Source organism: Lithobates pipiens, unplaced genomic scaffold, assembly GCF_037356315.1.
Source record: "Lithobates pipiens isolate NorthernLeopardFrog02 unplaced genomic scaffold, aLitPip1_a1.2 Scaffold_23, whole genome shotgun sequence".
Taxonomy (NCBI): Eukaryota; Metazoa; Chordata; class Amphibia; order Anura; family Ranidae; genus Lithobates; species Lithobates pipiens.
The window spans coordinates 140,890,148-140,902,174 of record NW_027507785.1 but is presented as its reverse complement, the minus strand read 5'-3'; the positions used below and the strand labels follow the sequence as shown (position 1 = coordinate 140,902,174).

The 12,027-nt window shown below is 45.7% G+C and overlaps 1 protein-coding gene across 4 annotated transcripts in view; it reads left to right on the top strand.

The window, feature by feature from the left end:
* The first annotated feature begins 354 nt into the window (after positions 1-354).
* Positions 355-12,027, top strand: part of TNRC6B (trinucleotide repeat containing adaptor 6B) — a 1,034,757-nt gene continuing 1,023,084 nt past the window's right edge. For 2 of the 4 annotated variants that reach the window (XM_077452437.1, XM_077452434.1), the window contains exon 1: positions 355-441. The gene's annotated coding sequence lies outside the window, so the exon portion shown is untranslated. The remainder of the gene's footprint in view (positions 442-12,027) is intronic. The other 2 variants (XM_077452436.1, XM_077452435.1) reach the window with 2 other exon arrangements.

The window sequence follows — 12,027 nt, the reverse complement described above, 5'->3', positions numbered from 1 at the left end:
TGCGATATAACACTGCACGGTTTAGACTGACGGAACTCCATCAGTCCTCTAACTTCTCATTCTGCCGTTACCAAGTGAAAACCCTCCAAAAATGACGTAACTCCCGCAGTAACACCGCAGAACGAGGCTTGAAACGCATAACCCCATTACGTCCCGGACGCCACTCTGACGTCTTAGCGATCAAAATTACGATCTGAAGGGCGTGAGCTCTGGACAGCCAATAGTGCTCCAGGGCGAATGGAATGCTTGCACTTGAAGAGTGGCTGTTACGTTAACCAATCCATGAGGGGAAAATTAAAGTTGTGGACCAATGGCGATAGTAAATAGGCGTGTCCCCCTGTGAGCAATGTTGTGGGGTTGCCGCCAGAGGGCGGAGCAGGTTGTGGTGCAGTCAGGCAGGGGAGCGCGGAGTTGGCGGAGGTGGGAGTTACCGGGAGACCGGTGAGGGAGGATGACAGGGTATTGGAGTGTGTGGGTGGTAAATCTTGGGTGACCGTTTCCACTTGGTTGTGTTTATGGCGGTCAGAAGCTAGGCTGTGCTGGCCATGTATGTGGAGGGCCTAGTGTGTGTGCGGAGACTCTTTTTGGAGGGTGATATCCCTGCATGTGGCTCAGCTCTATCTTGTGTGTGAATATGGTTGTTCTTACGCGTTCATATCTCTCCTGCGAAGTCATTGCTTTGCGGACATGTTTAAATTGATTAAGTGCTTTCCTGTTTATTTTTTATTAGAGTGAGATTTTATGATGCTGTTCTGATTGTGTGTGTTTTAAGGAGTATGGTTGGCCAGAACGTTTTGCTTAGTTAAGAATTGGAAGGGTTAGTGCTCATGTTGGAATTTTTTATTTTCCCTTATTTTACTCTGTTAGGTACACTAACTACTCAATCTGATTGTACAGTCTCTGTAAAGTGACTGTAACGAAGGATGTGGCTTTTTTTTTTTTTCTTTTAAAAGAACAAACATGTTACATGCTTTGTGCAATGGTGTTGTGCGGAGTGGCCACTTGCCTCCAGAAGAGGATCTTCTGGAGTCCCCCGCTGCTGTTCTGTCCAAAAATGTTTACCTATTGAATAGTGTCCGCTGTGTACTGCGTAGACGCAGTACGGAGCACAACGAGATTCGGAAAATCTCCGAAGATGAACGTGGTGAGTCCAGGTGCAAGCCCCACCATCCAAGTGGACATAGGTCTGCACATAGAGGGCTCGCCACGCTTCGGGCACGGCCTTGCTTCGCTCTGCTCTTTTTATTCTAACTCTATGTCCACTTGGATGGTGGGGCTTGAACCTGGACTCACGGCGCAGTCGCCGTTCATTTTCGGATATTTTCAGAATCTGCTTGTCAGGTGTACTGCGCATGTGCAGTACACAGCGGATGCTATTTGACATGACACCGACAATCTGTGTCTCCATAGCAAGCAGATGGTATAGTGCAGGGGTCTTCAAACTATGGCCCTCCCTGTTGTTAAGGAACTACAATTCCCACCATGCCTAGTAATGCCTGTGACTGTCAGTTTTACAATGCCTTGTGGGATGTGTAGTTCCACAACAGCTGGAGGGCCGTAGTTTAAGGATCCTTGGTATAGTGTATGGTCAGTTTTAGGCTCGCCATACACATTATAATCAAATTGTTCATTCTCCCTTGAATCTACCAACAACTGTTTAATGTAAGGGCCAAAGAGACTGGATAGAAATTGGTTGGAATGTATTTATATGAGATTGGTGTGTGTGGCCACCCTAAGGCAGTGTATACATTAATAGTATTTGGTGTGATAGAGATATAGAGATATAGATACATTTATTTATTTTTTTTAAACCCCTTTCACATGGGGTGTTTTGCCCCATGCAGGACTATCTTTTACCTGCACAGGTGCTGTGTGTATTCCCATGTGGGTATCACACTGTGTCCCCTTGTAAGACATGCGAGTGTCAGTCCTCAAACATACCCAGGGTGAGTTTGGTGACCTGCACTCGCATGCCCTATAGGAACAAAGCAGCTGTTCCTGTGCAGCTGTGTGTCCAAATAGACTAAAATGGGATGCCAGCACAGGGATACGCACAACACCTATGCATTTCCACGCAGGCTCATATAATAATATATTTTTTTTTTACTGAATCACCCTGTGTGAATGATGCTTTTAGAATGTATGTTTGTTTTTTGTTTTTTCTATCATTAGTGGGGTTAAATCAAGTTTGAAGAAGCCAGGTGAAAAATATCTCTTGCGTGTGTGAATTTTTAAGCTTAGTTCACACTGTAGTGGGTGCAGGAATGCATGTAAATTGCATGCATTCCCACAGCCAAAATGTGCTGCTCTTTAGCAGATGCCTGGGGTTGCCATTATAGAGGAGCACCAGTCATTTTTCTGAAAATTAAGTCTGCAGCTACAAAAAAACTGTTGTTATTGACTTCAAACAGGTGCTTACCTGAGGGGGTGACTTTCTTCTGTCACCGACATCTTAACTGTGAGCACCCAGCTGTGACAGCTTATGGCTTCAGAGCCATGTGCCCATTGTGCACTTACGAGGCACGCTGAGCTTTTGTGAATTGTCGTGTAGTGTTCTGGGACCTGTGATGTGTCCCAGAATACTGCGGGCCTAGGTAATCCAAGTGAAAGTGGGAGCAGTTACTTGTCAATACTAGGTACCCCCCCCCCCCCCCAAGAAAAAGGTCAGGAACTCTTTATCTGCCAGTACAGGAACAACATTTGAATGTAGAGAGAATTTTCGTATGAATTTTCATTAGAAGTAATACTAGTTTATAAATGCACCTTAAAATGAAATTGTACTGCATCTGAGCACCACAAACCAAAAATGTGCCCGTCTATGTCTCCATGCTTTATTTTGCTGGGAAACACCCTATAGTATTTCTGGCTGTGGCCATCCTGAGTAAGGGCTGATGATTGTAGATGCTGAATTTACTTCTTGGTATCAATCTGCCCTTAGCTTAGGCATGCAGGAGTGCATTGCTTTGCAGGCGGGGGGGGGGGGGAGATGGTAAATGCATTTATTTATTTTTTTGTGAAGTTTTTGGGGAAGTTAGCCTTTAACTGTCCTGTTCTCAGATGCTGTAGAATTGCAAGCTCTCTTGGTGGATTAAGTCCTGAAACCTGGCAGCTGTAAGCATTCAGGTTGTCGACTGTGATAACACATAGGTTGTGTGTGTATGTATGTATGTATGTATGTATGTATGTATATATATTTTAAACTGAACTTCAGCTATGACCATTATGATTACAACCAATGTAAGTATGTGTATACTGAAGCTGTGGGGGCTGTTGTGGTAGTGGAGAAGCACCATAGCAGTTGGCTGATGTTAGTATTGCAGTAATTGCCGCTGTCTTTCCGTGCTGAGTGGATGCTTGGTAACTACAGGGGGTGACGTGCTTGGCATTGACATCATTAAAGTTGTAAACCCTTACAGACCTCTTTTACCTACAGGTAACTCTAAATTAAAGAGGAAGTAAACCCTTCCAAACAACTTGGACCTATAGGTAAGCCTAGATTAAGGCTTACCTGTAGGTCCAAGCAATATCTCCTAAACCTATATGGTTTAGGAGATATTTGCCCGAAAATGGGCACCGCTGTCTACGGCGCATGCGCCGTAGACAGCGGCGCGCAGGCGCACTAAATGCGGCAAATCCAAGAATGGATTTGCCTAATTTGTCGACTCCCGTGCGCATGCGCGGGAGTGACGGCTTCGCCGTATGGCAGCGGCGGAGCTGCGAGACGCGACTCCCGTGCGCATGCGCGGGAGTGACGTCATCGCGGCTGCGCCGCTGTGATTCGTCGGAGCTGCGAGACGCCACCAGCAACATGGATGCGGCGGACTACAGGGGACAGCGGCGACTTCGCTGGCTCCTGTGTCAGGTAAGTGACACATAATGAGCTACTATGCGATGCATAGTAGTCCATTATGCTTTACCTTTGCAGGGAAAAAAAGAGGAAGTAAACCCTTTAAGGCCTACTTGTAGGTGCAAGAAATATCTCCTAAACCTACACGGTTTAGAAGATACTTGCAAAAGACAGGCATCGCTGTCTGCGGTGTGCAGGTGCACTGAGTGTGCCGCTGCTAACGGCGATCGTGCCGTTAGTGGTGGCTCCCGCGCACATGCGTGGGAGTCACGTCATCGCAGCTCCTGCCAATCACAGCACCAGTGCCACGATACCCGGAAGGAAGATGGACATTTTGTGAAAGAGGGGACAGCGGTGACATCGCTGGCTCCTGTGTCAGCTAAGTGACACATAATGGGCTACTATGCGATGCATAGTAGTCATTATGCTTTATCTTTGCAGGGAAACAGAGGAAGTAAAACCCATCAGGGTTTACTTCCTCTTTAACAGAATGCCATGCATTGTAAAAATGCAAGGTGTTCTGTGAATGGCACCCCGCAGAGTGAGCCCCCCTCTGTGGTTACTATGCAGCAGGGCAAAGGTTTAGCACAAGAAGCCAGTGGCAATCACTGTAGCCGACCTGACTACTATAGGGTGGGTCTCTGCTTCTACAACTACCACCCATGGGTATAGTATTTGCATACTTGCATTGGTCCACTGTAACTATGCAAACAAATCTATACCTAGAGTTCAGGTTTAACCTGGGATGACTACCCACTTTACTGATTTTATGATCTTTTTAACCACTTGCTGACCAAGCCTTTTCTGTAACTTTTTGATTACAATTAAGTTTAAATTATTATTATTATTTTTTTTTTACTACAAAATTACTTGGAACCCCAAAATTTTTTTAAATATAAAATGTATGTATTTTTTTAGCAGAGACCCTAGAAAATAAAATTGTATTTGTTGCGGTATTTTATGTTGCACTGTATTTGCGCAGCTATTTTTTTGGGAAAAAAAACTTTAATGAATTTAAAACAAAACACAATAGTTACCTCAATTTTATTGTATGTTAGATGATCTTGGGCCAAGTAAATAGATATCCAACATGTCATGCTTTAAAATTGTTCATGCTCAATGGTGACAAACTACGATACTTAAAAATCTCCATAGGTAATGGTTTAAAAAATGTTTTCAGCTTACCTGTTGAGTGTTAGAGGAGGTCTTGTGCTGGAATTATTGCTCTTTTTCTAACGATGGCAGTGAAACCTCACATGTATAGTTTGAACACTGTTTACATATGTGGGAGTGACTTGGGTATGTCTTCATATCTGGGGGATGGGGCACTTTAAATTTATGTTATCATTTTTGTTCCTTTTAGGAATGTAAACATTCCTTGTAATAGAAATAGGCATGGCCGGTCCTCTTTATTGAGAGATCTGTAGTCAAAAAAAGAATCCTGATCTCTAACCCCCCCCTTCTTGACCAGGCCAATTTTCAGCTTCAAACTTTTTTCAAAGGGGGCCAGATTTGATGAAGTGAACATGCGTGAGGGCTGACCATTTTGCCTGACATTCTTTGAACCATTAAAATTTGGTTTGTGTGTTAGTTCGAGCACTAATACACTGCCCAGCAAGAATTGTCTTGCCTTTGTCGCGCTCGTTCACAACACACAGATGAATTGAATGCTCTGCTCTTTAGGGGTACCGTTTAATTCTTAATGGTACCCCACACATTGGAAAACGTGGGGTGCTTTTGGTGCAGTGCAATAAAAAAAAAAAACTTTGACTTCTTTCCTTGCATTTTTGTGGGTAGGGAAACCCATTGAAATGAATGGGCTGCCCTACACGCAGCATGCAGCCACACAGATATGAACCAAGGGCTTGTTCACATGTCAGTTTGGAAGGGGCAGTAAAACCACATGGTTAAGCTGTTTTTTTTCTCCCCCTTTGCAGAGGGAGCAGCTGGGGGTGTACACATGCTGTGGCTGCAGCTGGAGGTATACCCAGGGTGAATGGGCCTGCACTTGAACTACCCCGCAACTATGTGGATTGCACAGTCGCGGTATAGTGGTGCTGCATTTACGTGCTTAAAACAGGTGGTGAGGAGGCAACATAATGCCTCTTTACTGCCTTTTAAATGCCTCTGAAAAGCGATCTGTGCATGGATTACTTTTCAGAGGAGCAGCACTCCTGGCTACTATAACACACAAGCCCTATAAAAGCAGTTCTGATGTTACAGGAATGGGGGGGTAGGTCCGGATTAAAAGTAAAATACATACATACACACATGCAGACGCACAGACATGCCTGCTATACTCAAATGAAAATTTTTATTTCTCAAATCGCCTTTCAGGACAGCCCTGGAGAGAGCGCAGCTCCACCCATTTTAACAGGAAACTCTTGCAGACCTTTAAATCCCTCCTCTTCCAGCATGGTTTCAGTTCAGTTTCCTCTGTCATGGTGGAAGCACTTGCGGGAACCATGGGGCTGTCTCATCAGGGTGGTTTTGAAAGGCCTTACCTTGGTGAGGTATTGTTTTCATAGGACCATCCCAGCTCCCTCCCGGTACGATCGGAGGGCGCTCTGGAGTTTCCAACCTTTTCCAGCTCAGGGGAGTAATGGCCCACAGGAGGTCGAGGCGTCCGAGCAACCGGAGTTCTGTTTGCTTTCACGCTGGTAGGTTTCTGGACGTTGGGATGACGTAGTGGCCAGGGACGCGGCCTTCCTGTTCGGGCGGAACGACGAGTGGTTCCGGTCATTTGGAACGCAGGGGTTCGCAGTCGGGTCTTTATGACCAGTGCGTTCCGCTTCCGGGCAGTGTAGTGACGTCAGACCCTGGAAGCTTAAAAGTTCGGCTGTTGATCTTAGTCCCTGCTGCGCTCTCTGCATGATGGAGGGTTTGTCAGCGTCGGTGGAGGCAGGCACCGGTCAGGCCCAGGTAAGAGGGGCCCAACCGTGCTCTTCATTCTTCTTCTCATGGGCTGTATGTCTTTTGTCTTATGTTGCCTCTGTTAGGAATCTTCCCTTGTGATCATTCAAAACTCCAGATGTTCTGAGAAGCAGGCAATTTATTTCTGATGTGGCCCACAACAGAGAGACATGCTTTCAGGACAAAAGCTGAAGAAAGATGTCTCCCGAAAAGAACGTGTCCCGCCTCCTCATACCCCACAAGAAAAACACCTCTATGCTTCTATTGGCTGAGGGAACATAAATAATGTTGTCATGGTACAGGATGGTACTTTATTTACTATTCATGTTCCCGTACGTTCTTAGGCTATCATATTTAGTTAAATCTAATCATCCTACTTACTATGGAGTTAATTAAGACAAAACAATACAACAAGTTAATACAATAATGTGCTCAGAAGTAATTTTTTTTAAAAAAAATCAGTCTAAGGAATATTGTTTTTCTAATAGTCACACAATAAACATTTAAAACTTTTCTAACAGCCTCCTTTTGGGAGCCTGCCACTACAGTTTTTCCAAAGTAATTTCTCTTCTTGGATCTTTAGTCTTCTGGTGGTGGCTTTGTGGGCTGGTGTTTTCTTCTGTGTGCTGGTGATTGGGACACCATGGCAGTGGTTACAGTGGTAGTAAGACTTTGTCCATCTGTCTTTTAGGAAATTGTCTCGGGGGAAACCGAAACATTCAAACCCGCCAAGCCAGAAGAAATCCCCCATCCAAGAGTCCTTTGCGTGAATCTTGGCAAAAAGCCCTATGCAGATCATGTATTAAGGAGCTGGTTGAGGAGTCCTCTCAACAATACACAGACCTGTTTTTCCTCTGCTCAGGAGCTGGCAAGTTCCTTGAGCTCCGTTAAGACTCTTTGGGTCCAGGCAGTAGTCAGCAACCACCACCAAGTCCCAGGGCATCTACCTCTAAATATGGAGAGGATTTGGACTCGGGACGAGGGGACAAGCACTCTCTTGCTTCCTTCAGGGATTCAGAGGATGAGGTCGAAGAGGAGCACCAAGTATAAATTGTCCTTGGAGGAAGTGGACGATCTTTTGAAAGCCATTTACACAACATTGGATATACAAGAAGAGGGTCCAGTTGTCCGTTCATGACAAAATGTACCAGGGACTGGATGACACCAAGTCTAGAGTGTTTCCAGTTCATAGGGTACTGTCTGACACAGTCAAAAGGGAGTGGAAGGATCCGGAAAGGGCTCCTCTCCAAAACCTTGAAAAGGCGGTTTCCTTTTGATGATAATGACTCAGAAGTTTGGAACAAAAAGCCACGGGTTGATGCCGCTTTTTCGCAGGTGGCACGCCGTACTGATTTAGCCTTTGAGGACATGGGGGTCCTCAAGGATGTAATGGACAAAAAGGCAGAATCCCTCTTGAAAAAGGCCTGGGGTTCCACGTCGGCTAGCCTCAAACCAGCTATGGCGTCCACAGTGGTGGCTAGAAATCTTGAATGCTGGGTGGAGAAACTAAAGCCACGTTGAGGCAGGAACATCCCGGAAGGATCTTCTAGAGTCTTTTCCGCTGATCTTGAAGGCAGTAAAGTACATAGCTGATGCTTCAGCCGAGTCCATCAAGATGGCAGCCAGATATTCAGGCCCTAGTAAATTCCGCTAGGCGTCTGGCTTAAAACCTGGTCAGGCGATACAGCCTCTAAGGTTAGACTGTGCGGTCTACCCTTCTTGGGGGATTTTTCTTTTCGGACCAGACCTAGAAACCATTCTAGATAGAACAGCGGCCAAAAAGGAAGGCTTTCCCTGCCAAAAAGAAACAGGCAGTTAGGGGAAAAAAAAGGGTAGTGAGGACAGTAAAAGCCGCGGGGGGGGGGGCAAAATGGTAAGGGTAGAGGAGGGGTTCTTTTCAGATCCCCCTCAGAGCCATCTGCAAAAAGCAAATGACAGTCCAGTTCCAGTAGGAGGGAGGTTGTCTTCTTTCCTCCTGCAGTTGAACAAAACATCTCCAAGCCAGTTTGTGAGGAACATTATTGCCCAGGGTTAAAGTTTGGAGTTCCTGGAGCCCCCTCCAAACAGGTTTTATGTTGCGGCCCTTCTGAAAAAGACCCAGACAAAGCCTCTGCAATGACGAACCTGTTACAGGATCTGATCCAGCAGGAGGTAGTTGTCCAGGTCCCAAGACATCAGGAAGGGCAAGGTTTTTACTCCCACATCTTCTTGTTGGCGGGGGGGGAACCCTCAGGAAAGTACCGGTTGATTCTGAACCTAAAGGTCTTGAACAGGTCAATCTGCTACAAACACTTTCGAATGGACACAATCCATTCAATAACAAAGTTGCTAACCCCAAGATAGGCATCCCTCAGGTCTAGGGATGCCAATCTACATGTACCGATTTTCCCAGGCCTCCCAATGTTTCCTTCCATTGGCAGTCAACCTGGGGACATCGATCTGGCACCTTCAGTTCAGGGCCCTGCCTTTCGGGCTCTCGTCCCCCCCCAGGATTTTTACAAAGATCATGGCGGATGCTCTGGAGCCTCCTAAGGTTGAGAGATATTCATGTGATTCTGTATTTAGACGACCTTTTGTTTTTTGCGGACTCCAGTAAGCAGTTGTTAACAAACCTGCAAGTAGCTCAGGTACACCTCACTTAGGTTGGCTCCTCAACCTGGAGAAGTCAAATCTAGAACAGAGTCAGGAAGTGACCTTTCTGGGCTACGTAATCAATTCTGTCCTGCAGAATGTTTTCTTACCGCAGGCAAATCCCAGCGGTACAGTTGGCCAGGTTCCACTCCAGGCCACTTCAGTTTTGTATCCTACGTACTTGGTCTCACCAGGTTTCGTTGAAGGAAAAGATCAAGCTTACCTCGAAGGTGAGACAAGCTCTGTGGTGGTGGAGGGATTCAGCCAATCTATCGAGAGGCCTCCCTTGGATGTTTCCGGTATACAAACGTCTAACGACGGACGCAAGCGCCTGGGGTTGGGGAGACCATCTGGATGGTCTAACGGCCCAGGGAACTTGGTCCAAGGTGGAGTCCCGGAGATCGTCAAACTGGCGAGACTTCAAGGTCGTTTTCCTAGCCCTTGTAGCCTTTCACCATCTGGTGAAGGGACATCATGGCCAGATCCTCTCGGACAATATGACTGCAGTGGCGTATGTCCTGAAGCAGGGGGGGAACCAGGAGCAAGGGTTTCATGGATCTAACAAATCAGCTTTTCTGTTTGGGCAGAACAGAATGTAGCCTCCTTATCGGCAATTCACCTGAAGATGCTCTAGCGCAGTGGTCATCAACCCTGTCCTCAGGGCCCACTAACAGGCCAGGTTTTATGTATAACCTTGAGGAAATGTAGACTAGAATACTGCAATCACTGAGCAGAAAATGATATCACCTATGATGCATTTCAGTTATCTTGTAAACCTGGCCTGTTAGTGGGTCCTGAGGACAGGGTTGATGACCACTGCTCTATCGCATCCATGGCGTTACCACTTGTGTTATGCCTCCCCCCCCCCCCCCCCTTCCCTCTAATCCCGTTGGTTTTAAGGAAGTTCAGGGAGGAGGAGACCAGTTTGATCCTAATCGCAACATTTTGGCCAAAAAGGCCTTGGCTCGCAACGCTACTAAACCTGGCCTCAGAGCCTCCTTAGAAACTACCGTTCAGGGAGGAGCTTCTAATACAAGGATCAGTGGTTCATCCAGAGGCAGACCGTCTACATCTATCTGCTTGGCTTCTGAGGAAGATCTTCTATAAGCCAAAGGTTTATCTGACAAGTTAATAAAAACCCTACTCTCAAGCAGGAAAGAGGTGACTATGGCCATGTACCAGAAGGTGTGGAAGAAGTTTAATTCCTACTGTTTCGCCAAGGGCTTCCAGGTGAAGTGTCATTTTGGTCCTCTAGTTTCTTCATGACGGAATGGAGAAAGGACTAGCAGCCAGCACCTTAAAAAACTCAGGTGGCGGCTCTTTCTGTTTATTTTAAAAACTATCTAGAGAAGTTCTAATTTCAAGATATTATAGGATTTTTTTTTTTTTTTTTTTTTTAGAGCATTGGCGTGAAATAGGCCAGTAGCTGTCAAAAATTTTCACAGTTGGGATTTATCTATCGTTTTGCCGGGTCTCACGGGGGGGGGGGGTGCTGTTTGAACCCTTACAATATGCTTGTTTGAAACATTTAATTCTTAAAACAATCTTATTGGTGGCCATCATTACGTCAGCAAGGCGAATCGGTGAACTTCAGGCTTTGACAGTCACAGAGCCTTTTCTGAAACTCTTTCCGGACCAGGTAGTCCTTCAAACAAACCCAGCTTTCTTTCCCAAGGTTTCCTCAAATTTTCACCGTTCTCAACAAATCGTGTTGCCTACATTCTCCTTGGCTCCTACTAATGCAGCTGAGGAAGCTTTCCATACCTTGGACGTCAGGAGGTGCCTTCTTCAGTTCTTGTCAGTCACAAAAGAATTCAGAAAGTCAAATGCCCTGTTCATAGTCTTTTCTGGCCCTCGTAAGGGTGAAAAAGCTTCCAAAAGCACTCTGGGTAGGTGGCTCAGAGGGGCAATTAGAGGCCTATGGAGCTAAAGGAGTAATACCTCCCACAGGGATCGCAGCTCATTCCACAAGGGCAATGGCAGTATCCTGGGCCAAGAGGGCCGGTGCTACGCCTAATCAGATATCAGATGTGGATATTGTAAATAAGTGGACATATCTAGGCCTCCTAATAATATTTTTGTAAGAAGGGTATACTATGAACATGCACAGGTACTTGTCAGTTGGAAACATTTTTACTATCACAATTTAATTTATTTTGCACACTCTATCACCTTATATTAATCAGAAGAGGCATTTTTCTGCTTTATCTATATAATCCACTCGCACCACCTACTCTAGGTCCAACACACCCTGTGTGCGCTACAGTGGTGGGGGGTATGTGGGAAGTGTTGCGTGAATTGGTATTAAAATATCTTTGGGGATCTTGACTCCCTTTTTCGCTCTTCCCACTCCTCCCTCTTTTTCTTTGGGTTATTATCCCACTCATAACATCTGGTGTATATATGGTTCATGTAACAACTAACCCCATTGTGTGTGTATACCGTAAGGAATACTGGGAAATATAATTTTGGACATTATAAAGTTCTTTTGCCTTAGGGCATTAAGCTAGGTAAAATATCTGGCCTAACGTAGGTAGTGCCTAAAGCCCCACACTAATAATATAAACAGCTAAAAGGCCACAGCCTTCTACTAGGGGCTGAGGACTTAGAGGGCGGCAGCAACCTTAATCTTCTCC